Source organism: Nerophis ophidion, linkage group LG27 (genome assembly GCF_033978795.1).
Source record: "Nerophis ophidion isolate RoL-2023_Sa linkage group LG27, RoL_Noph_v1.0, whole genome shotgun sequence".
Classification (NCBI taxonomy): domain Eukaryota; kingdom Metazoa; phylum Chordata; class Actinopteri; order Syngnathiformes; family Syngnathidae; genus Nerophis; species Nerophis ophidion.
Window position 1 is genome coordinate 23,064,571 of NC_084637.1, and position 26,149 is coordinate 23,090,719.

Below are 26,149 nucleotides of genomic sequence, written 5' to 3' on the forward strand. Positions count from 1 at the left end.
CCACACTGTGAACCCACACCAAACAAGAATGACAAACACATTTCGGGTGAACATCCACACCGTAACACAACAGAACAAATACCCAGAACCCCTTGCAGCACTAACTTTTCTGGGAAACATCCAGCAAACAGAGCAATAATTAACGTTTTATTCGTGCATTTTCTCTTGCTAATTCAAGGCTTGAATGTTTGGTTCATTCATTATTATTTTATTTTCAAATGTATTATTAGCCTGTGGAAAAAAATTGATATTTACATCAGAAGATTACAAATAGAAAAAAAAGGCCTTACATTTTTATTTAAATTTTATTTGATATGCCATTGATATTTTTTTAATTATTATTTGAAACTGGATTTTGCATGCCACTAAAGTTATATAAGCCTTGCTTGTTCAATATTCAATGCAAAACATGTTTGGGTCCCTATTAAAAGATTAATTTGTTCAACCTTGGCCCACGGCTTTGTTCCGTTTAAAATTTTGGCCCACTCTGTATTTGAGTTTGACACCCCTGCTATATTTGGACTGACTAATGTGTCCTTAGACTAGTTGGACCCACTAAAGACTCCTTAGAGACTATAGTTGGACCTACTAAATAATTCTTAAAAACTATAGTTGGGCTGACTAATGTGTCCTTAGTTGAGATGCGCGGTTTGCGGTCTCATCCGCTGAGTCCGCGGATAAACCGCGAGTCGGGCGGGTGACATGACGAAAAAATTGATTTTAATTAGATTCGGGCGGGTGGCGGTTGAACCATTTGTAAATATTTTATATACATGGTTGAGGGATCTGTATCCTTTACCATTCAAAGAGCCATTTAGGACCCGTGTCACAAAGCGAAGAAGACAATTGGAGACGCAAATATTCTCTAGAATGACTGTCGGGAGTTACCCAGTAATAAGTCATCGGCTTTGTCACCTTCTACAGCATGTACGATCTGCTTGTCAGTACAGCAACATGTTGTGTGTGGCTTCCGCAGACACACGCACACGACTGCAAGGCATACTGGGTGACACAGAGTACACTAATGATTGTGATATAAACAATTTTAACACTCTTAGTAATATGCACCACGCTATGAAGCCACACACATTTCGGGAGAACATTCTCACAGTAACACAACATAAACGCAACACAACAAATACCCAGAATCCTTTGCATCCATGATACAACCTGAGTATTTTATACATCCCGCTAGCAGCAAACCCTTCCCCGTGGGTCGGTAAGGTGGGCGGGGTTGGGGGCGCGGGGGTGTAAAATATATTCAGGAAGTGTCACGGATGCAAAGGATTCTGGATATTTGCTGTGTTGCGTTATGTTCTGTTACTGTGAGGATGTTCTCCCGAAATGTGTTTGTCATTCTTGTTTGGTGTGGCTTCACAGCGTGGCGCATATTAGTAAGAGTGTTAAAATTGTTTATATCACAACCATCAGTGTACTCTGTGTCACCCAGTATGTCTTTCAATCTTGTACGTGTGATTGCGGAAGATGCATACAACATGTCGCTGGGCTAACAATCGGTTTGTACATGTTGTAGGTGTCGAAGGCAATGGTTTCACAGCACGCCCTTTTCCTTGTCATCGGGATGAACACCATCGGATATACGCGAGAACGTTGGCGGCTCCCATTGTCTTCTTAACTCTGTGAAACGGGTCTAAATAGGTCTTTGAGTAGTAAATATGGCCGACCTCTGATGTATTTCAACTGGCGGGTGGCGGGCGGTTGCGGTTCTGATAAAGTGTTGGTTCGGGTGGACACCGGGTGGATGAAAACTTTGGTGATGCGGTTGCGGATGATATAATTGCCTATCCGCGCATCTCTAGTCCTTAGACTAGTTGGACCCACTAAAGGGTCCTTAAAAACTAAAGTTGGACTGACTTAAATCTCCTTAGACTAGTTGGACCCACTAGAGAGTCCCTTGAGACTATAGTTGGACTCACTAAAGAATCCTTAGGGACTATAGTTGGACTGACTAATGCGTCCTTAGACTAGTTGGACCCATTAAAGAGTCGTTGGAGACAATAATTGGACCCACTAAAGAATCCTTAGAGACTAAAGTTGGACTGACTTAAATCTCCTTAGACTAGTTGGACCCACTAGAGAGTCCTTTGAGACTATAGTTGGACCCACTAAAGTATCTTTAGAGACTATAGTTGGACTGACTAATGTGTCCTAAGACTAGTTGGACCCATTAAAGAGTCGTTGGAGACAATAATTGGACCCACTAAAGAATCCTAAGAGACTATTGTTGTACTGACTAATGTGTCCCCAGACTAGTTAGACCCATTAAAGAGTCATTGGAGATAGCTGAGATAGGCACCAGGGCCCCCCGCGACCCCAAAGGGAATAAGCGGTAGGAAATGGATAGATGGATGGAGACAATAGTTAGAACCATTAAAGAATCCTTAGAAACTATAGTTGGACCTACTAAATAATTCTTAAAAACTATAGTTGGACTGACTAATGTGTCCTTAGACTAGTTGGACCCACTAAAGAGTCCTTAGACACTATAGTTGGACCCACTAAAGAGTCCTTGGAGACTATAGTTGAACCAACTAAAAAATCCCTAAAAACTATAGGTGTACTGACTATTGTGTCCTCAGACTAGTTGGACCCACTAAAGAGTCCTTAAAAACTAAAGTTGGACTGACTTAAATGTCCTTAGTCTAGTTGGACCCACAACAGAGTCCTTTGAGACTATAGTTGGACCCACAAAATAATCCTTACAGTCTATAGTTGGACTGACTAATGTGTCTTCGGACTAGTTGGACCCACTAATGTGTCTTTAGACTAGTTGGACCGACTAAAGAGTCCTTAGAGATTATTGTTGTACTGACTAATGTGTCCCCAGACTAGTTAGACCCATTAAAAAGTCATTGGAGATAGCTGAGATAGGCACCAGGGCCCCCCGCGACCCCAAAGGGAATAAGCGGTAGGAAATGGATGGATGGATGGAGACAATAGTTAGAACCATTAAAGAATCCTTAGAGACTATAGTTGGACCTACTAAATAATTCTTAAAAACTATAGTTGGACTGACTAATGTGTCCTTAGACTAGTTGGACCCACTAAAGAGTCCTTAGACACTATAGTTGGACCCACTAATGAATCCTTGGAGACTATAGTTGAACCAACTAAAAAATCCCTAAAAACTATAGTTGTACTGACTATTGTGTCCTCAGACTAGTTGGACCCACTAAAGAGTCCTTAAAAACTAAAGTTGGACTGACTTAAATGTCCTTAGTCTAGTTGGACCCACAACAAAGTCCTTTGAGACTATAGTTGGACCCACAAAATAATCCTTACAGTCTACAGTTGGACTGACTAATGTGTCTTCAGACTAGTTGGACCCACTAATGTGTCTTTAGACTAGTTGGACCGACTAAAGAGTCCTTAGAGATTATTGTTGTACTGACTAATGTGTCCCCAGACTAGTTAGACCCATTAAAGAGTCATTGGAGATAGCTGAGATAGGCACCAGGGCCCCCCGCGACCCCAAAGGGAATAAACGGTAGGAAATGGATGGAGACATTAGTTAGAACCATTAAAGAATCCTTAGAGACTATAGTTGGACCTACTAAATAATTCTTTAAAACTATAGTTGGACTGATTAATGTGTCCTTAGACTAGTTGGACCCACTAAAGAGTCGTTAGACACTATAGTTGGACCCACTAAAGAGTCCTTAAAGACTATATTGGACCCACTAAAGATTCCTTAGAGACTATAGTTGGACCCACTAAAGAGTCCTTAGAGACTATAGTTGAACCAACTAAAAAATCCCTAAAAACTATAGTTGTACTGACTATTGTGTCCTCAGACTAGTTGGACCCACTAAAGAGTCCTTAAAAACTAAACTTGGACTGACTTAAATGTCCTTAGTCTAGTTGGACCCACAACAGAGTCCTTTGAGACTATAGTTGGACCCACAAAATAATCCTTACAGTCTATAGTTGGACTGACTAATGTGTCTTCAGACTAGTTGGACCGACTAAAGAGTCCTTAGAGACTTTAGTTGGACACAATAAAGAATCCTTAGAGACTATAGTTGGACTGACTTATGTGTCCTTAAACTAGTTAGAACCACGAAAGTGTCCTTAGAGACTATAGTTGGACCTAATTCTTAAAAAACTATATTTGGACCTAGTAAATAGTTCTTAAAAACTACTGTGTAGTTGGACTGACTAATGTGTCCTTAAACTAGTTGGACTCCCTGAAGAGTCCTTAGAGACTATAGTTGGACCCACTAAAGAGTCCTTAGAGATTATAGTTGGACTGACTGTGTCTTTAGACTAGTTGGAGCCACTGAAGAGTCCTTAGAGACTATAGTTAGACCCACTAAAGAATCCTTAAAAACTATAGTTGGACTCACTAATGTGTCCTTAAACTAGTTGGACCCACTAAAGTGTCCTTATAAGGACTATGGTCTCTATAGAGACCATAGTTGGACTGACTAATGTGTCCCCAGACTAGTTAGACCCATTAAAGAGTCATTGGAGATAGCTGAGATAGGCACCAGGGCCCCCCGCGACCCCAAAGGGAATAAGCGGTAGGAAATGGATGGATGGATGGAGACAATAGTTAGAATTACTAAAGAGTCCTTAGGGACTATAGTTGGACCTAAAAAGTAATTCTTAAAAACTATAGCTGGACTGACTAATGTGTCCTTAGACGATTTGGACCCACTAAAGAGTCCTTAGAGACTATAGTTGGACCCACTAAAGAGACCTTAGAGACTATAGTTGGACCCACTAAAGAGTCCTTAGAGACTATAGTTGGACCCACTAAAGAGTCCTTAGAGACTAGTTGGACCCACTAAAGAGTCCTTAAAAACTAAAGTTGGACTGACTTAAATGTCCTTAGTCTAGTTGGACCCACTACAGAGTCTTTTGAGACTATAGTTGGACCCACGAAATAATCCTTAGCGTCTATAGTTGGATTGACTAATGTGTCTTCAGACTAGATGGACCCACTAATGTGTCTTTAGACTAGTTGGACCCACTAAAGAGTCCTTAGAGATTATTGTTGGACTGACTAATGTGTCCTTAGACTAGTTGGACCCACGAAAGAGTCCTTAGAGACTATAGTTGGACCTACTAAATAATTCTTAAAAACTATAGTTGGACTGACTAATGTGTCCTTAGACTAGTTGGACCCACTAAAGAGTCCTTAGACACTATAGTTGGAACCACTAAAGAGTCCTTAGAGACTATAGTTGGACCCACTAAAAAATCATTAAAAACTATAGGTGTACTGACTATTGTGTCCTCAGACTAGTTGGACTCACTAAAGAGTCCTTAAAAACTAAAGTTGGACTGACTTAAATGTCCTTAGTCTAGTTGGACCCAATACAGAGTCCTTTGATACTATAGTTGGACCCACGAAATAATCCTTAGAGTCTCTGGTTGGATTGACTAATGTGTCTTCAGACTATTTGGACCCACTAATGTGTCTTTAGACCAGTTGGACCCACTAAAGAGTCCTTAGAGATTATTGTTAGACTGACTGATGTGTCCTTAGACTAGTTGGACCGACTAAAGAATCCTTAGAGACTTTAGTTGGACACAATAAAGAATCCTTAGAGACTATAGTTGGACTGACTAATGTGTCCCTAAACTAGTTGGACCCACGAAAGAGTCCTTAGAGACTATAGTTGGACCTACTAAATAATTCTTAAAAACTATAGTTGGACTGACTGTGTCCTTAGACTAGTTGGACCCACTAAAGAGTCCTTTGACACTATAGTTGGAACCACTAAAGAGTCCTTGGAGACTATAGTTGGACCCACTAAAGAGTCCTTAGAGACTATAGTTGGACCCTCTAAAAAATCATTAAAAACTATAGGTGTACTGACTATTGTGTCCTCAGACTAGTTGGACCCACTAAAGAGTCCTTAAAAACTAAAGTTGGACTGAATTAAATGTCCTTAGTCTAGTTGGACCCACTACGGAGTCCTTTTGAGACTATAGTTGGACCCACAAAATAATCCTTAGAGTCTATAGTGTGACTGACCAATGTGTCTTCAGACTAGTTGGACCCACTAATGTGTCTTTAGACTAGTTGGACCCACTAAAGAGTCCTTAGAGATTATTGTTGGACTGACTAATGTGTCCTTAGATTAGTTGGACCGACTAAAGAATCCTTAGAGACTTTAGTTGGACACAATAAAGAATCCTTAGAGACTATAGTTGGACTGACTGTGTCCTTAAACAGGTTGGACCCACGAAAGAGTCCTTAGAGACTATAGTTGGACCTACTAAATAATTCTTAAAAACTATGGTTGGACTGACTAATGTGTCCTTAGACTAGTTGGACCCACTAAAGAGTCCTTAGACACTATAGTTGGAACCACTAAAGAGTCCTTAGAGACTATAGTTGGACCCACTAAAGAGTCCCTAGAGACTATAGTTGGACCCACTAAAAAATCATTAAAAACTATAGGTGTACTGACTATTGTGTCCTCAGACTAGTTGGACCCACTAAAGAGTCCTTAAAAACTAAAGTTGGACTGAATTAAATGTCCTTAGTCTAGTTGGAACCACTACAGAGTCCTTTTGAGACAATAGTTGGACCCACGAAATAATCCTTAAAGTCTATAGTTGGACTGACCAATGTGTCTTCAGACTAGTTGGACCCACTAAAGAGTCCTTAGAGCCTTTAGTTGGACACAATAAAGAATCCTTAGAGACTATATTTGGACTGACTAATGTGTCCTTAGACTAGTTTGACCGACTAAAGAGTCCTTAGAGACTATAGTTGGACCTCCTAGATAATACTTAAAAAAATATGTTTGGACCTACTAAATAATTCTTAAAAACTACTGTATAGTTGGACTGACTAATGTGTCCTTAAACTAGTTGGACCCACTGAAGAGTCCTCAGAGACTATAGTTGGACCCACTAAAGAGTCCTTAGAGAATATAGTTGGATCCACTAAAAAATCCTTAAAAACTATAGTTGTACTGACTTTTGTGTCCTCAGACTAGTTGGACCCACTAAAGAGTCCTTAAAACTAAAGGTGGACTGACTTAAATGTCCTTAGTCTAGTTGGACCCCCTGAAGAGTCCTTAGAGACTATAGTTGGACCCACTAAAGAGTCCTTAGAGACTATAGTTGGACCCACTAAAGAGTCCTTAGAGATTATAGTTGGACTGACTAATGTGTCCTTAGACTAGTTTGACCGACTAAAGAGTCCTTAGAGACTATAGTTGGACCTACTACATAATACTTAAAAAAATATGTTTGGACCTACTAAATAGTTCTTAAAAACTACTGTATAGTTGGACTGACTAATGTGTCCTTAAACTAGTTGGACCCCCTGAAGAGTCCTTAGAGACTATAGTTGGACCCACTAAAGAGTCCTTAGAGATTATAGTTGGACTGACTGTGTCTTTAGACTAGTTGGACCCACTGAAGAGTCCTTAGAGACTATAGTTAGACCCACTAAAGAATCCTTAAAAACTATAGTTGGACTCACTAATGTGTCCTTAAACTAGTTGGACCCACTAAAGTGTCCTTATAAGGACTATGGTCTAGACCATAATTGTACTGACTAATGTGTCTTGGACCCACAAAGGGTTCCTTAGAGACTATATATAATTGTATTATATATTTTTCTTAGGATGAGCTTAAAAAAAAAAAAATTAAAACACCTTTTTGATTTTATGAGAGAGAAAAATATTAGCACAAAAGGTTTAGTACTAATATATACATCGGACGTTTATTTTTTCATTCAAAACGTTACCATGGCAACCTCCACCGCCAGGATCCAGACTTGGACGCCGGCCTTCAGTTTCTCCCCGCACCCGATGCCAAGAAGTTGGAGAAAAAACCCGGGCGTAGAAAGCTGTGGGCGGGCGTCATCATCATGGCGGTGGCGCTCCTTCTCAGTCTGCTGACTGGACTGCTGCTGTGGCGCTTCTACGGTGAGCTCGTGTGTGTGTGTGTGTGTGTGCGTGTGTGTGTGCGTGTGTGTGTGTGTGTGAGCGTGCGTGCGTGCGTGCGTGCGTGCGTGCGTGCGTGCGTGCGTGCGTGTGTAAAAATGAACTGCCACTGTGTCACTTACATGAAAGGACACATCCTTATCACTTGTCTAACTATTACATTTGTATTTTATTACCTTTGTTATGAGACTTGATCTGCATCATAAAGCATTAATAAAATAAAAACTATACAAGACAAAAACTTATATTACAGTGTAATAAAAGTTTTTGTCTTGTATAAGTGTCATACTCATTTTAGATGGGGGGCCACGTGGAGTACAATCTATTCCCAAGGGGGCCGGATTGGTAAAATCACGGCACAATAACTTAAAGGCCTACTGAAACCCACTACTACTGACCACGCAGTCTGATAGTTTATATATCAATGATGAAATATTAACATTGCAACACATGCCAATACGGCCGGTTTAGTTTACTAAATTGTTATTTTAAATTTCACTCGGAAGTATCATGCTAAAACGTCGCGGTATGATGACACGTGCGCGTGACGTCACGCATTGAGAGGACATTTTGGTCCAGCACCGTTCACAGCTATAAGTCGTCTCTTTTCATCGCATAATTCCACAGTATTATGGACATCTGTGTAGGTGAATCTTTTGCAATTTGTTCAATTAATAATGGAGACGTCAAAGAAGAAAGATGTAAGTGTGAAGCGGTGTATTGCCACACAAACACAGCCGGTGTTTCCTTGTTTACCTTCCCGAAAGACGACGGTGATGATTTACTATGGAACAGAGCGGTCAAGCGAACATGGTTCCCTACCACATGCCAACCGGCAGGTTTAGATGAGAAAATGGTGGTAATAAGTCGGCTATAACCGTAGACATGAGCGGAGAGCTTGCGTCGTTCAACCTGCACCTGTCAAAGAGGCAGCTGCAAACTTTCTTGCCTCCTTCCACCGGCCGCCCCCGACCGTCGGATGCTTCCAACGTGGAGGAAGCATAGGTCGCCTTCGCCTCGTCGTGAAACGTGGCTTCCCTCGGAAACACTGGCGGTCACCACACCCGTGGCCACACCCCTCCGACCTTCAGGTTGTACAGGTACGACCATATAATCTCACTAAAACACTAGTAACACAATAAGCAGATAAGGGATTTTCCAGAAGTATCCTAGTAAATGTGTCTAATAACATCTGAATCGCTCTGTCGTCTAGTTTTTTTTTTCTAGACCTTCACTCTCACTTTCCTCATCCACGAATCTTTCATCCTAGCTCAAATTAATGGGAAAATTATCGCTTTCTTGGTCTGAATCGCTCTCGCTGCTGGTGGCCATGATTGCAAACAATGTTCAGATGTGAGGAGCTCCACAACCCGTGACGTCACGCGCACATCGTCTTTACTTCCGGTACAGGCAAGCCTTTTTTATTAGCGACCAAAAGTTGCAAACGTTATCGTCGATGTTCTCTACTAAATCTTTTCAGCAAAAATATGGCAATATCGCAAAATGATCACGTATGACACATAGATTGGACCTGCTATCCCCGTTTAAATAAGAAAATCTCTTTTCAGTAGGCCTTTAAAAACAAAGACAACTTCCAATTTTGTCTTTGTTTAAAAATAGAACAAGCACATTCTGAAAATGTACAAATCATAATGTTGTTGGTTTTTTTTTCACTCTTACATGTTGCAGTTAAAAGTATTCTATCTTTATTTGTCGTTATTTATACTTTCTGAATAAATTATGTGATAATGTTCATCAGTCAACACATTGGTGTGGATTTTCAATCTATCAAGATACAAAATGTACAGTATGTCAGTTGTGTAGTTTGATCATTTTCCTCGACTGATGTACTAACATCATGATACAAAGAATACAAAGTATTTATATTGCGACATCCAGGGGACACATTCAGAACAGCGGTTTCTTTCATTAAAAAATTTCAGGTTGATTTTTATACTTAGCAAACTCATCCGGCGGGCCGGATAAAACGCGTTCGTGGGCCTCATCTGGCCCCTGGGCCGTACGTTTACACCCCTTTCTTAGAAACGATAGTTGGACCCACTAAAGAATCCTTAAAGACTATAGTTGGACTGACTAATGTGTCCTTGGACCAGTTGAACCCACTAAAGATTCCTTAGAAACAATAGTTGGACCCACTAAAGAGTCTTTAGAGACTATCGTTGGACCCACTAAAGAGTCTTTAGAGACTATAGTTGGACCCACTATCCTTAAAAACTACTTGGACTGACTAATGTGTCCTTAAACTAGTTGGACCCACTAAAGAGTCCTTAGAGACTATAGTTGGACTGACTAATGTGTCCTTAGACTAGTTGGACCCACTAAAGAGTCTTTAGAGACAATAGTTGGACTCACTAAAGAGTCCTTACAGACTATAGTTGGACCCACTAAAGAATCCTTAAAAACTATAGTTAGACTGACTAATGTATGCTTAGACTAGTTGGACCCACTAGAGAGTCTTTACAGAGTATCGTTGGACCTTAGAGACCACAAACTTTTAGTGATTTTAAAATGCAGACTACAAAGAAGACAGCGTGCAGTAAAAAAGGTATTTGTTGACTAAACAAACTAGAAGCAAGAGAAAGACGGAAGTGCTCTGAGTGGACAGACTATGAAGGAAACAAAACAAAATGCTGGAACACAGCAAAAACACTTACAAGAAATGTGGAGCAGACGGCGTCCAAAAAGTTTGTACGCACTTGAACTCAGCACGGAACCAGTGAATTATGTCCCGACAACCAAATGAGGGGCAAAGCTGCTGCAGGAAAGGGGGATACAGGAAGTGAAGAACCTACAAAATAAGAGCGCAAGACAGGAAGCAAAACTACACTCCAAATAAGGCACGGGTTGGTGTGACAAAGTATGAAAGGATGTAAATAGTGTAATATATTTGGGATTGTTGTAATCTTTTAATGGCTGTTAAATGTGTTTTAACTATTAAATGAACCTAAAATATTACTTCTTTTATCTTTGTGGTAAATACTGTGTTGTCAAACTTATGAAATGTGATGCAAGTGTAAGCCACTGAGACATTGATACTGTTGTTGATATTATTCATTTTTGTTGGACTACTTTTGGATTGTTTTGTGTCATGTTTGTGTGTCCTCTCAATTGCTCTGTTGCTATTCTGAGTGTTGCTGGTATTGGAATAGTATTATTAATGTATTATTGTGTATTATTTTGTCGAATAAAGCTGAGATAGGCTCCAGCGTACCCAAAAGGGACAAGCGAGAGAAAATGGATGAATGGATGAATACAATTTTTTTTTTTTTAAAGTAAATGCTGGAACACAGCAACAACACTTACAAGAAATGTGGAGCAGACGGTGTCCACAAAGTTTGTACGCACTTGAACTTAGCTCGGAACCAAATGAGCTGCTGCAGGAAAGGGGAAACAGGAAGTGAAGAACCTACAAAATAAGAGCGCAAGTCAGGAACCAAAACTACACTCCAAATAAGGCAAAGCGTGGTGTGACAAGCCAAAAGAGTCGCATTGCGTTTGGACAGAAGTCAGATTTGGACTAACTCCAGATGTGGCCTAAATCCATACTTGCCAACCCTCCCGAAATTCAGCGCCTCTCCCGAAAACCTCCCGGAAGAAATTTTCTCCCGAAATTCAGCCGGAGCTGGAGGCCACGCCCCCTCCAGCTCCATGCGGACCTGAGTGGGGACAGCCTGTTTTCACATCCGCTTTCCCACTATATAAACAGCTTGCCTGCCCAATCATGTTACATCTACGGATTTTAATAAAAAAAACTGCACACAAAAGGAGACGAAGCAGAAGAACGAGGAAGTTACAGCCATGGCGACGCCGTCTGTAATAGAGTGATTCTTTGTTGTCTGTCGCCATCTCCTGGTGAATGTTGGCTATAGCGTTATGGGGTTGCTTTTTGATTGGCCAACGATTTACGTGGTGTTGCGCACCTGACAGCAAGTGTGGGAGTCTGTTCTGAAGCCCAAAGTAAAGAGACGTAACTTCATCATCTCGCCTGGTTATTGACTCCAACCCAATATATTACACCGTCGACGAGCAAAATGAAGAAATACGCTTGCAAGTTCCAAAACGAATGGAAACAAGAATTTCAGTTTATCCAGGAGAGTTCGACGGGGAAAGGGTATGTTTCCTGTAAATTTTGTAGAACAGACTTCTCCATTGAACACGGCGGCCGAACGGATATACTCAGCCATGAACGGTCAGCGAAGCATTGTTCAAAACCCAGTATTATGGGCCACCTCGCAAAATGGAGACCCGATGGTGTAACTTATGCTGAGACAAAGATGGCTAATCTGATAGCTGGAAGCAACATCCCGTTCTCCTTTGAGGATGTCTACAACAAATCTGTGAAGGATATATTCCCGGATTCGGAGATCGCTCGGCAGTACGCAAAAGGACAGAACAAAGGTTACTCAAATAGTGGAAGGTAAGTGTTGTTGTTTTTTTAGTAACCAGCAAGCACAGTACAGCTAGTAGAACTGTGTTTTTATTACTGTGTATTTGATATATGCCGTCTGAAATTCAACTATTTATTATATTTATATATATATATATATATATATATATATATATAAATATAATAAAATAAATATATATAGCTAGAATTCTCTGAAAGTCAAGTACTTCATACATATACCGGTATATGAAATTGTAGCTGTAAATATACTCCTCCCCTCTTAACCACGCCCCCCGCCCCAACCACGCTCCCAACCACGCCTCTGCCCAACCCCCGACCACTCGCCCCCACCTCCCGAAATCGGAGGTCTCAAGGTTGGCAAGTATGCCTGAATCTGATGCCAAAAGATCACTTTGGAGCGTTTACACCGGCAACAAAAAAAATCAGATCTGAGTCACTTGAGGGCAAATAAATCCGATTTGGTGTGCAGTGAAAACAGGGCCTTAGAATAACTTCAAAAAGGTAACGGCACAAAGGAATCTCAGTAATATTTTCATATTTGCAACAAAAAGGTGGAGGGGCAATTTCCTGTGTTGATGTTTTGCTTGTTTGCACGGGCAGCGCACAGCAACGCGCCGGTCAGACGCGTCTACGTGGGCTCCATGACGATCGCCGGGCAGCGCTTCCTTCCGGCGTACGAGGACTCCGGGAGCGTCCAGTTCTCCAAGATGTCGTCCCTGGTCAGCCAGCAGGCGAGTGGCGAGGGCGGCCTCGGAGGAGCTCGGCTAACGCTAACGCTGACACTTTGTCTTGCAGTTACACGCCATGTACTCCGAAAATGCGGCGCTGGTCAAATACTTTGCACGCTCGTCTGTGGAAGCGTTCAGGTGGGTCACACGACAGTGTAAGTTTTACCTTTCGGACGCCATTACCCATCAGCCCCCAGCATACTTGCCAACCTTGAGACTTCCGATTTCGGGAGGTGGGGGGCGTGGTCGGGGGTGGGGCGGAGGCGCGGTTGGGGGCGTGGTTGGGGCGGGGGGCGTGGTTAAGAGGGGTGGTGTATCATTCACCAACTCGAGTATTTCATATATATATATATATATATATATATATATATATATATCCATCCATCCATCCATTTTCTACCGCTTATTCCCTTTTGGGGTCGCGGGGGGCGCTGGCGCCTATCTCAGCTATATATATATAAATATATATGTATGAAATACTTGACTAGCTATATATATTGATTTTATTATATATATAAATAAAATAAATAGTTGAATTTCCGACGGCACTTATCAAATACACCGTAATAAAAACACAGTTGTTCTACTAACTGTACTGTGCTTGCTGGTTACTAAAAAACCAACAACACTTACCTTTCACTATTTGAGCAACCTTTGTTCTGTCCTTTTGCGTACTGGCGAGCGATCTCCGAATCCGGGAACATCCTTCACGGATTTGTTGTAGACATCCGCAAATGAGAACAGGATGTTGCTTCCAGCTATCAGCATAGCCTTCTTTGTCTCAGCATAAGTTACACCATCGGGTCTCCATTTTGCGAGGTGGCCCATAATACTGGGTTGTGAACGATGCTGCGCTGCGCACGCTTTGTGCTTCGCTGACTGACCGTTCATGGCTGAGTATATCCGTTCGGCCGCCGTGTTCAATGGAGAAGTCTGTTCTACAAAATTTACAGGCAACATACCCCTACCCGTTCGAACTCTCCTGGATAAACTGAAATTCTTGTTTCTAATCGTTCTGGAACTTGCAAGCGTGTTTCTTCATTTTGTTCGTCGACGGTGTAATATATTGGGTTGGAGTCAAAAACCAGGCGACGTGATGAAGTTACGTCTCTTTACTGTGGGCTTCAGAACAGACTCCCTAATGCATGTTCCTTGACTGCACTTAAATGTAGAATATATTTACATTCTATTCTATTTACAGTAGATGACAGTATTGTCCTGTTTAAGAGGGTCACAACATTGAGTCAGGTCTGCATGGAGCTGGAGGGGGCGTGGCCTCCAGCTCCGCCTGTATTTCGGGAGATTTTCGGGAGAAAATTTGTCCCGGGAGGTTTTTGGGAGAGGCGCTGAATTTCGGGAGTCTCCTGTAAAATCCGGGAGGGTTGGCAAGTATGGCCCCCAGACCAGAGACAAACAGGAAGTAGGATGAAGTCACGTGATCCAAAGACTAAAGTTGTCCACGTTTCTGCCGCCGCAGCGATGGCGGCGATGACTCGGTGACGGCGTACTACCAGTCGGAGTTCCAGGTGCCCGCCGCGCGGCAGGCTTCCGTCGACGGCGCCATCAAATCGCTGCAAACGGCGGCGGGGAGGCAACAAAGTCGGCGAGGGAGGGTGATGCTGAAACCTGACCACACGCTCCACGTGGATGGAGTCGTAACGCGAGGTGGGTAACAACATTTTTGACCAGATGAATCCCAGCAGCAATCGTGAATAAAACGTCTTTGTGTGCAGCCATCGATCCTCGGATGACATCATCGTCCGTGTCGGGTAAGATGGCGTGTGTGTGTCCCCCCCCCCCTCCCCCCGACATTCAACACTAACTCAACCAGGTGTGCTCATCGCCAGTCAGGAAGTCTTTCAACGTTCACGTCCGAGAGGGCGGAGTCGTTCAGTCGCCGGGTTTCCCCGACTCCCCGTACCCGCCCGGCGTCTACCTGCAGTGGCGCCTGCGGGCCGACCCCGCCCACCGCGTGCGGCTGGACTTCGACACTTTGATCCTGGAGGACGACTGCGAGCGCGACTTCGTCAAGATCTACGACTCGCTGGCGCCCATCGAGCAAGCCGCCATCACCGAGTGAGCCGCCGCTCTCGCACCGACACCCGTGTGGCGTTGGCCCCTCCCCCGAATACGGCAAATATTGAAATAAGATTCTTGTCTGTTATAGTTTTTATGTTAACGTCATAATTGTTTGTTATTAAGGTGTTTTTATTCATATCAGCCCCCACCTTGTCAAAATCTCCCTTAACTTGTCCCAAAAATAATAATCTATTATAGTTTTAAAGTCAACTATTATAATGATGTTATTAGGGTGTTGTTATTCATGACCTGACAACAAACATTGTGAAAAAATCCCTTAACTTGTCCCAACAACGGTACACAAAATAATAGTCTATTATAGTTTTTAATGGTATTAACAATTATAAGTATGTTATTAACTATTATAATTATGTTATTAACAATTATAATGATGTTATTATATTTTAATCTCCCTTAACTTGTGCCAAACGTTTGTGCACAAAAATAATTGTCTATTATAGTTTTTAAAATTATTAACAATTATAATTATGTTAGTAACATGTTATTACTCATAAGCCCCACCTTGTCAAAATCTTCCAAACAAGTCCCAAACGTTTGTGCACAAAAGTAATAGTCTATTATAGTTTTTATGCTACCTGTTATGATTTTATTAACTATTATAATGATGTCATTAACTAGTATAATGCTGTTATTAACGGTTATTATTCATAACCCCCTACCTTATCAAAATCTCCCTTACTTATCCCAAACGTTTGTGCACAAAATAATAGTCTATAATAGTTTTTATGTTACCTGTTATGATGTTATGAACTGTTATAAGGATGTTATTAACTATTATAATGATGTTATTAATGTGTTATTATTCATGACGTGACAACCATTCTTGTGAAACGCTCCCTTAACTTGTCCCAAGGACGGTGCACAAAATAATAGTCTATTATAGTTTTTATGGTATTAAGAATTATAAGTAACGTGATTAACTATTATAATGATGTTATTAAGGTGTTATTATTCTTAACAGCCCCCACCCTGTCAAAATCTCCCTTGTCCCAAAAATACTGTAAGTCTGTTATAGTTTTTATGTTAAATATTATAATGATGTTATTAACGATTATAATGATGTTATGAACGTGTTATTATTCATAACCTGACAACCAACCTTGTGAAAATCTCCCTTAACTTGTCCCAAGTACGGTGCACAAAAGTAATAGTCTATTATAGTTTTTATGGTATTAACAATTATAATTATTTTATTGACTATTATAATTATGTCATTAACTATTACAATTGTGTTAACTATTATGTTATTAAGGTGTTATTATTCATAACAGCCCGTGCCTTGTCAAAATCTCCTTTAACTTGTCCCAAAAAATAATAATCATAGTTTTTATGTTAACTATTATAATGATGTTATTAACTATTATAATATTATAAGGGTGTTATTATTCATAACCTGACAACCAACCTTGTGAAAATCTCCCTTAACTTGTCCCAAGGACGGTGCACAAAATAATAGTCTATTATAGTTTTTATGGTATTAACAATTATGATTGTGTTAATAACTATTATAATTATGTTATTAAGGTGTTATTATTCCTGACAGCCCCCACCTTGTCAAAATCTCCCTTAACTTGTCCCAAAAATAATAGTCTGTTATAGTTTTTGTTACCTATTATAACGATGTTATGAACGTGTTATTTATAACCTGACAACCAACCTTGTCAAAATCTCCCTTAACTTGTGCCAAACGTTTGTGCACAAAAATAATTGTCTATTATAGTTTTTAAAGTTATTAACTATTATAATTATGTTAGTAACATGTTATTACTCATAAGCCCCACCTTGTCAAAATCTCCCAAACATGTCCCAAACGTTTGTGCACAAAAGTAATAGTCCATTATAGTTTTTATGCTACCTGTTATGATTTTATTAACTATTATAATGATGTCATTAACTAGTATAATGCTGTTATTAACGGTTATTATTCATAACCCCCTACCTTATCAAAATCTCCCTAACTTGTCCCAAATGTTTGTGCACAAAATAATAGTCTATTATAGTTTTTATGTTACCCGTTATGATGTTATTAACTGTTATAAGGATATTAACTATTATAATGATGTTATTAACTATTATAATGATGTTATTAATGTGTTATTATTCATGACGTGACAACCAATCTTGTGAAATGCTCCCTTGTCCCAAAGACGGTATACAAAATAATAGTCTTATTATAGTTGTTATGGTATTAACAATTATAAGTATGTTATTAACTATTATAATTATGTTATTAATAATTATAATGATATTATATTATAATATGTTATTAACTATTATAGTGATGTTATTAAGGTGTTATTCTTAACAGCCCCCACCCTGTCAAAATCTCCCTTGTCCCAAAAATACTGTAAGTCTGTTATAGTTTTTATGTTAAATATTATAATGATGTTATTAACTATTATAATGATGTTATTAAGGTGTTATTATTCTTAACAGCCCCCACCCTGTCAAAATCTCCCTTAACTTCTCCCAAAAATAGTAAGTCTGTTATAGTTTTTATGTTAAATATAATGATGTTATTAACGATTATAATGATGTTATGAACGTGTTATTACTCATAACCTGACAACCAACCTTGTGAAAATCTCCCTTAACTTGTCCCAAGTACGGTGCACAAAAGTAATAGTCTATTATAGTTTTCATGGTATTAACAATTATAATTGTTATTGACTATTATAATTATGTCATTAACTATTACAATTGTGTTAACTATTATGTTATTAAGGTGTTATTATTCATAACAGCCCCTGCCTTGTCAAAATCTCCTTTAACTTGTCCCAAAAAATAATAATCATAGTTTTATGTTAACTATTATAATGATGTTATTAACTATTATAATATTATAAGGGTGTTATTATTCATAACCTGACAACCAACCTTGTGAAAATCTCCCTTAACTTGTCCCAAGGACGGTGCACAAAATAATAGTCTATTATAGTTTTTATGGTATTAACAATTATGATTGTGTTAATAACTATTATAATTATGTTATTAAGGTGTTATTATTCCTGACAGCCCCCACCTTGTCAAAATCTCCCTTAACTTGTCCCAAAAATAATAGTCTGTTATAGTTTTTATGTTACCTATTATAACGATGTTATGAACGTGTTATTTATAACCTGACAACCTACCTTGTCAAAATCTCCCTTAACTTGTGCCAAACGTTTGTGCACAAAAATAATTGTCTATTATAGTTTTTAAAGTTATTAACTATTATAATTATGTTAGTAACATGTTATTACTCATAAGCCCCACCTTGTCAAAATCTCCCAAACATGTCCCAAACGTTTGTGCACAAAAGTAATAGTCCATTATAGTTTTTATGCTACCTGTTATGATTTTATTAACTATTATAATGATGTCATTAACTAGTATAATGCTGTTATTAACGGTTATTATTCATAACCCCCTACCTTATCAAAATCTCCCTAACTTGTCCCAAATGTTTGTGCACAAAATAATAGTCTATTATAGTTTTTATGTTACCCGTTATGATGTTATTAACTGTTATAAGGATATTAACTATTATAATGATGTTATTAACTATTATAATGATGTTATTAATGTGTTATTATTCATGACGTGACAACCAATCTTGTGAAACGCTCCCTTGTCCCAAGGACGGTACACAAAATAATAGTCTTATTATAGTTGTTATGGTATTAACAATTATAAGTATGTTATTAACTATTATAATTATGTTATTAACAATTATAATGATATTATATTATAATATGTTATTAAGTATTATAGTGATGTTATTAAGGTGTTATTCTTAACAGCCCCCACCCTGTCAAAATCTCCCTTGTCCCAAAAATACTGTAAGTCTATTATAGTTTTTATGTTAAATATTATAATGATGTTATTAACTATTATAATGATGTTATTAAGGTGTTATTATTCTTAACAGCCCCCACCCTGTCAAAATCTCCCTTAACTTCTTCCAAAAATAGTAAATCTGTTATAGTTTTTACGTTAAATATTATAATGATGTTATTAACTATTATAATGATGTTGTGAACGTGTTATTATTCATAACCTGACAACCAACCTTGTGAAAATCTCCCTTAACTTGTCCCAAGGATGGTGCACAATAGTAATAATCTATTATAGTTTTTATGGTATTAACAATTATAATTATGTTATTGACTATTATAATTATGTCATTAACTATTACAATTATGTTAACTATTATATTATTAAGGTGTTATTATTCATAACAGCCCCTGCCTTGTCAAAATCTCCTTTAACTTGTCCCAAAAAATAATCATAGTTTTTATGTTAACTATTATAACGATGTTATTAACTATTATAATATTATAAGGGTGTTATTATTCATAACCTGACAACCAACCTTGTGAAAATCTCCCTTAACTTGTTCCAAGGATGGTGCACAAAATAAAAGTCTATTATAGTTTTTATGGTATTAACAATTATAATTGTGGTATTAACTATTATAATTATGTTAAGGTGTTATTATTCCCGACAGCCTTTTCAAAATCACCCTTAACTTTTCCCAAAAATAATAGTCTGTTATAGTTTTTGTGTTACCTATTATAACGATGTTATGAACGTGTTATTATTCATAACCTGACAACCAACCTTGTCAAAATCTACCTTAACTTGTGCCAAACGTTTGTGCACAAAAAATATTGTCGATTATAGTTTTTAAAGTTATTAACTATTATAATTATGTTAGTAACATGTTATTACTCATAAGCCCCACCTTGTCAAAATATCCCAAACATGTCCCAAACGTTTGTGCACAAAAGTAATAGTCTATTATAGTTTTTATGCTACCTGTTATGATTTTATTAACTATTATAATGATGTCATTAACTAGTATAATGCTGTTATTAACGGTTATTATTCATAACCCCCTACCTTATCAAAATCTCCCTAACTTGTCCCAAACGTTTGGGCACAAAATAATAGTCTATTATAGTTTTTATGTTACCTGTTATGATGTTATTAACTGTTATAAGGATGTTATTAACTATTATAATGATGTTATCAATGTGTTATTATTCATGACGTGACAACCAATCTTGTGAAACGCTCCCTTAACTTGTCCCAAGGACGGTGCACAAAATAATAGTCTTATTATAGTTTTTATGGTATTAACAATTATAATTATATTATTAATTATTATAATCATGTTATTAACTATTATGATTATATGAAGGTGTTATTATTTATAACCTGACAACCAACCTTGTCAAAATCTCCCTTAACTTGTCCCAAACGTTTGTGCACAGAAATAAGTCTATTTTATTTTTTATGTTACCTGTTATAATGATGTTATTTACTATTTTAATGTTATTAAGGTGTTATTATTCATAACCTGACAACCAACTTTCTCCCTTAACTTGTCCCAAACATTTGTGCACAAAAGTAATAGTCAATTACAGTTTTAATGTTATTAACTTTTATAATGATGTTATTAACTATTATAATTGTTATTAGACTATTATTCATAACCTGACAACCAACCTTGTCAAAATCTCCCTTAACTTGTCCCAGACGTTTGTGCACAAAAGTAAATGTATATTATAGTTTTTACGTTAACTATTATAATTATGTTAACTATTAAAATGATGTTATTAAGGTGTTATTATTCACAACCTGACAACCATCCATCCATCCATCCATCATCTTCCGCTTATCTGAGGTCGGGTCGCGGGGGCAACAGCCTAAGCAGGGAAACCAGACTTCCCTTTCCCCAGCCATATCGTCTAGCTCTTCCCGGGGGATCCCGAGGCGTTCCCAGGCCAGCCGGGAGACATAGTCTTCCCAACGTGTCCTGGGTCTTCCCCGTGGCCTCCTACCGGTTGGACGTGCCCTAAACACCTCCCTAGGGAGGCGTTCGGGTGGCATCCTGACCAGATGCCCGAACCACCTCATCTGGCTCCTCTCGATGTGGAAGAGCAGCGGCTTTACTTTGAGTTCCTCCCGGATGGCAGAGCTTCTCACCCTATCTCTAAGGGAGAGCCCCGCCACACGGATGAGAGGAAATTCATCTTGGCCGCATGTACCCGTGATCTTGTCCTTTCGGTCATGACCCAAAGCTCATGACTACAGGTGAGGATGGGAACGTAGATCGACCGGTAAATTGAGAGCTTTGCCTTCCGGCTCAGCTCCTTCTTCACCACAACGGATCGGTAGAACGTCCGCATTACTGAAGACGCCGCACCGATCCGCCTGTCGATCTCATGATCCACTCTTCCCTCACTCGTGAACAAGATTCCTAGGTACTTGAACTCCTCCACTTGGGGCAGGGTCTCCTCCCCAACCCGGAGATGGCATTCCACCCTTTTCCGGGCGAGAGCTTTTTAACTACCTCAGCGACCTCATCCCCAGAAATAGGAGAGTCCACCACAGATTCCCCAGGCACTGCTTCCTCATAGGAAGACGTGTTGGTGGGATTGAGGAGGTCTTCGAAGTATTCCTTCCACCTATCCACAACATCCGCAGTTGAGGTCAGCAGAACACCACCCGCACCATACACGGTGTTGATAGTGCACTGCTTCCCCTTCCTGAGGCGGCGGACGGTGGTCCAGAATCTCTTCGAAGCCGTCCGGAAGTCGTTTTCCATGGCTTCCCCGAACTCCTCCCATGTCCGAGTTTTTGCCTCCGCGACCACTGAAGCTGCACACCGCTTGGCCTGTCGGTACCCGTCCACTGCCTCCGGAGTCCTATGAGCAAAAGGACCCGATAGGACTCCTTCTTCAGCTTGACGGCATCCCTCACCGCTGGTGTCCACCAAGGGGTTTTAGGATTGCCGCCCCGACAGGCAACAACTACCTTGCGGCCACAGCTCCGATCTGCCGCCTCGACAATAGAGGTGCGGAACATGGTCCACTCGGACTCAATGTCCAGCACCTCCCTCGTGACATGTTCAAAGTTCTTCGGAGGTGGGAATTGAAACTTTGTCTGACAGGAGACTCTGCCAGACGTTCCCAGCAGACCCTCACAATGCGTTTGGGCCTCCCAGGTCTGTCCGGCATCCTCCCCCACCATCGCAGCCAACTCACCACCAGGTGTTGATCGGTAGAAAGCTCCGCCCCTCTCTTCACCCGAGTGTCCAAAACATGAGGCCGCAAATCCGATGACACAACTACAAAGTCGATCATTGAACTGCGGCCTAGGGTGTCCCCGTGCCAAGTGCACATATGGACACCCTTATGTTTGAACATGGTGTTTGTTATGGACAAACTGTGACGAGCACAAAAGTCCAATAACAAAACACCACTCGGGTTTAGATCCGGGCGGCCATTCTTCCCAATCACGCCTCTCCAGGTTTCACTGTCATTGCCAACGTGAGTGTTGAAGTCCCCCAGTAGGACAAGGGAATCACCCGGGGGAGAACTCTCCAGTACTCCCTCGAGTGTTCCAAAAAGGGTGGGTACTCTGAACTGCTGTTTGGTGCATAAGCACAAACAACAGTCAGGACCCGTCCCCCCCACCCGAAGGCGGAGGGAGGCTACCCTTTCGTCCACCGGGTTGAACTCCAACGTACAGGCTTTGAGCCAGGGGGAAACAAGAATTGCCACCCCAGCCCGTCGCCTCTCACTGCCGGCAACGCCAGAGTGGAAGAGGGTCCAATCCCTCTCGAGAGAAGTGGTTCCAGAGCCCTTGCTGTGCGTCGAAGTGAGTCCGACTATATCCAGCCGGAATTTCTCGACTTCGCGCACTAGCTCAGGCTCTTTCCCCCCCAGTGACGTGACGTTCCACGTCCCAAGAGCAAGCTTCTGTAGCCGAGGATCGGACCGCCAAGTGCCCTGCCTTCGGCTGCCGCCCAGCTCACATTGCACCCGACCTCTATGGCCCCTGCTATGGGTGGTGAGCCCATTGGAGGGGTGACCCACGTTGCCTCTTCGGGCTGTGCCCGGCCGGGCCCCATGGGAACAGGCCCGGCCACCAGGCGCTCGCCATCGTGCCCCACCTCTGGGCCTGGTTCCAGAGGGGGGGCCCCGGTGACCCGCATCCGGGCGAGGGAAATCTGGGTTCATGTTTTTTCTTCTTCATAAAGGTCTTCGAGCTGCTCTTTGTCTGATCCCTCACCTAGAACCTGTTTGCCTTGGGAGACCCTAACAACCCTGACAACCAACCTTGTCAAAATCTCCCTTAACTCGTCCCAAACATTTGTGCACAAAAGTAATACTCTATTATAGTTTTATGTTATTAACTATTATAATGATGTTATTAACTATTCTAATGATGTTATGAACGTGTTATTATTCATAACCTGACAACCAACCTCGGCAAAATCTCCCTTAACTTGTCCCCATTACGGGGCACAAAGTAATAGTCTATTATAGTTTTTAATGGTATCAACAATTATATTTATGTTATTAACTATTATAATTATGTTATTAACTATTACGTTATCAACGTGTTATTATTCATAACCTGACAACCAACCTTGTCAAAATTTCCCTTAACTTGTCCCAAACGTTTGTGCACAAATGTAATAGTCTATTATATTTTTTACGGTATTAAGTATTATAATGTTATTAACTATTATAATTGTTATTAGAGTGTTATTATTCATAACCTGACAACCAACCTTGTCAAAATCTCCCTTAACTTGTGCCAAACGTTTGTGCACAAAACTAAATGTCTAATATAGTTTTTACGTTAACTGTTATAATTATGTTGTCAACTATTATGGTGTTATTAACTATTATAATGATGTTATTAAGGTGTTGTTATTCACAATCTGACAACCAACCTTGTCAAAATCTCCCTTAACTTGTCCCAAACATTTGTGCACAAAACTAAATGTCTATCATAGTTTTTACGTTAACTATTATAATTATGTTAACTATTCTGATGTTGTTAACTATTCTAATGATGTTATGAACGTGTTATTATTCATAACCTGACAACCATCCATCCATCCATTTTCTACCGCTTATTCCCTTTCGGGGTCGCGGGGGCGCTGGCGCCTATCTCAGCTACAATCGGGCGGAAGGCGGGGTACACCCTGGACAAGTCGCCACCTCATCGCAGGGCCAACACAGATAGACAGACAACATTCAGACTCACATTCACACACTAGGGCCAATTTAGTGTTGCCAATCAACCTATCCCCAGGGTGCATGTCTTTGGAGGTGGGAGGAAGCCGGAGTACCCGGAGGGAACCCACGCATTCACGGGGAGAACATGCAAACTCCACACAGAAAGATCCCGAACCTGGATTTGAACCCAGGGACTGCAGGAACTTCGTATTGTGAGGCAGACGCACTAACCCCTCTGCCACCGTGAAGCCACCTGACAACCAACCTCGTCAAAATCTCCCTTAACTTGTCCCCATTGTGGTGCACAAAGTAATAGTTTATTATAGTTTTTAATGGTATCAACAATTACATTTATGTTATTAACTATTATAATTATGTTATTAACTATTATGATGTTATCGTGTTATTATTCATAACCTGACAACCAACCTTGTCAAAATCTCCCTTAACTTGTCCCAAACGTTGTGCACAAAAGTAATAGTCTATTATAGTTTTTATGTTATTAACTATTATAATTATGTTATTAACTATTAAGTTAAGGTGTTATTATTCATAACCTGACAATCAACCTTGTCAAAATCTCCCTTAACTTGTCCCAAACGTTTGTGCACAAATTGTCTACTATAGTTTTTACGTTAACTATCATAATGATGTTAACTATTGTAATGATGTTATTAAGGTGTTAATGTTCATAACCTGACAATCAACCCTGTCAAATTCTCCCTTAACTTGTCCCAAATGTTTGTGCACAAAATAATAGTCTGTTATAGTTTTTACGTTAACCATTATAATGATGTTATTAACTGTTGTAATGATGTTATTAACTAATCTAATGATGTTGTTAACTGTTATATTATTAACTATTCTAAGTTGTTATTAACTATTCTAATGATGTTATTAACTGTTATAGTGATGTTATTAACTATTCCAATGATGTTAACATTATAATGTTAACTATTCTTAGATGTTATCAACGGTTATAATATTAACTGTTATAATGATGTTATTAACTGTCGTAGTGATGTTAATAACTATTATAATGATGTTATGAACTTATTATTCATAAACTGACAACCAACCTTGTCAAAATCACTCGTTCTCCTACAGTTAACAATAAAAGTATAAAACAAACATAGGGAGATCTGGACCATGTGGAGGCTCGATGACATCACCAGTCAGAATAAAGTAAAAAGTGTCATTTTCACAGCACAAACAAGTCATTTGAACGTTTGCAATGATAAAGGGGGCAAAGGTCACACAGGCGGCGCCTCGCACTTGACAAAAGTGGATTATTCCGCAGCAAATAATAACGTTAGTGTTTTGTCCGCAGACATTGTGGCTTTCCTCAGCGCTCGCTGTCCTTCGTGTCGTCAGGCAGCGTCATGCTGCTCACGCTGGTCACCGACCAGCAAAAGAACTTCCCGGGCTTCAGGGCCACCTACTCGCAGGTCTCTCTGGCGCCACCAGGTGGGCACAGGACACTTTTTTTCTATCTGTTGACTAAATTAGCCTCAAAGGGGAACTGCATTTCTTTTTTTTAAATGTTGCCTATCGTTCACAACCACAAGAGACAACAACATGTCTTTTTTGTTTTTTAAAGATGATAAAAAACGCTTGTAAGATGCAACTAATGGAAGTCACTATTGTAGCCTTGAAAGTCTCTAAAACTAAAACACCTTCCATCAACGTTTATATACACACTACAACTCTATATATGATGTAGTAACAGACACCTTCATAGCAATATGTAATATGTACAATATACACACTACATATATATATATATATATATATGTTAGAGATGCGCGGATAGGCAATTATATCATCCGCAACCGCATCACCAAAGTCATCATCCACCCGCCGTCCACCCGAACCAACATTTTATCAGAACCGCAACCGCCCGCCGAAATACATCAGAGGTCGGCCACCTTT

The 26,149-nt window shown here is 40.0% G+C and overlaps 1 pseudogene; it reads left to right on the forward strand.

Annotated features, from left to right (window-relative positions):
* LOC133544461 (suppressor of tumorigenicity 14 protein homolog) overlaps positions 1 to 26,149 on the forward strand; it is a 480,364-nt pseudogene that overhangs the window by 1,014 nt on the left and 453,201 nt on the right.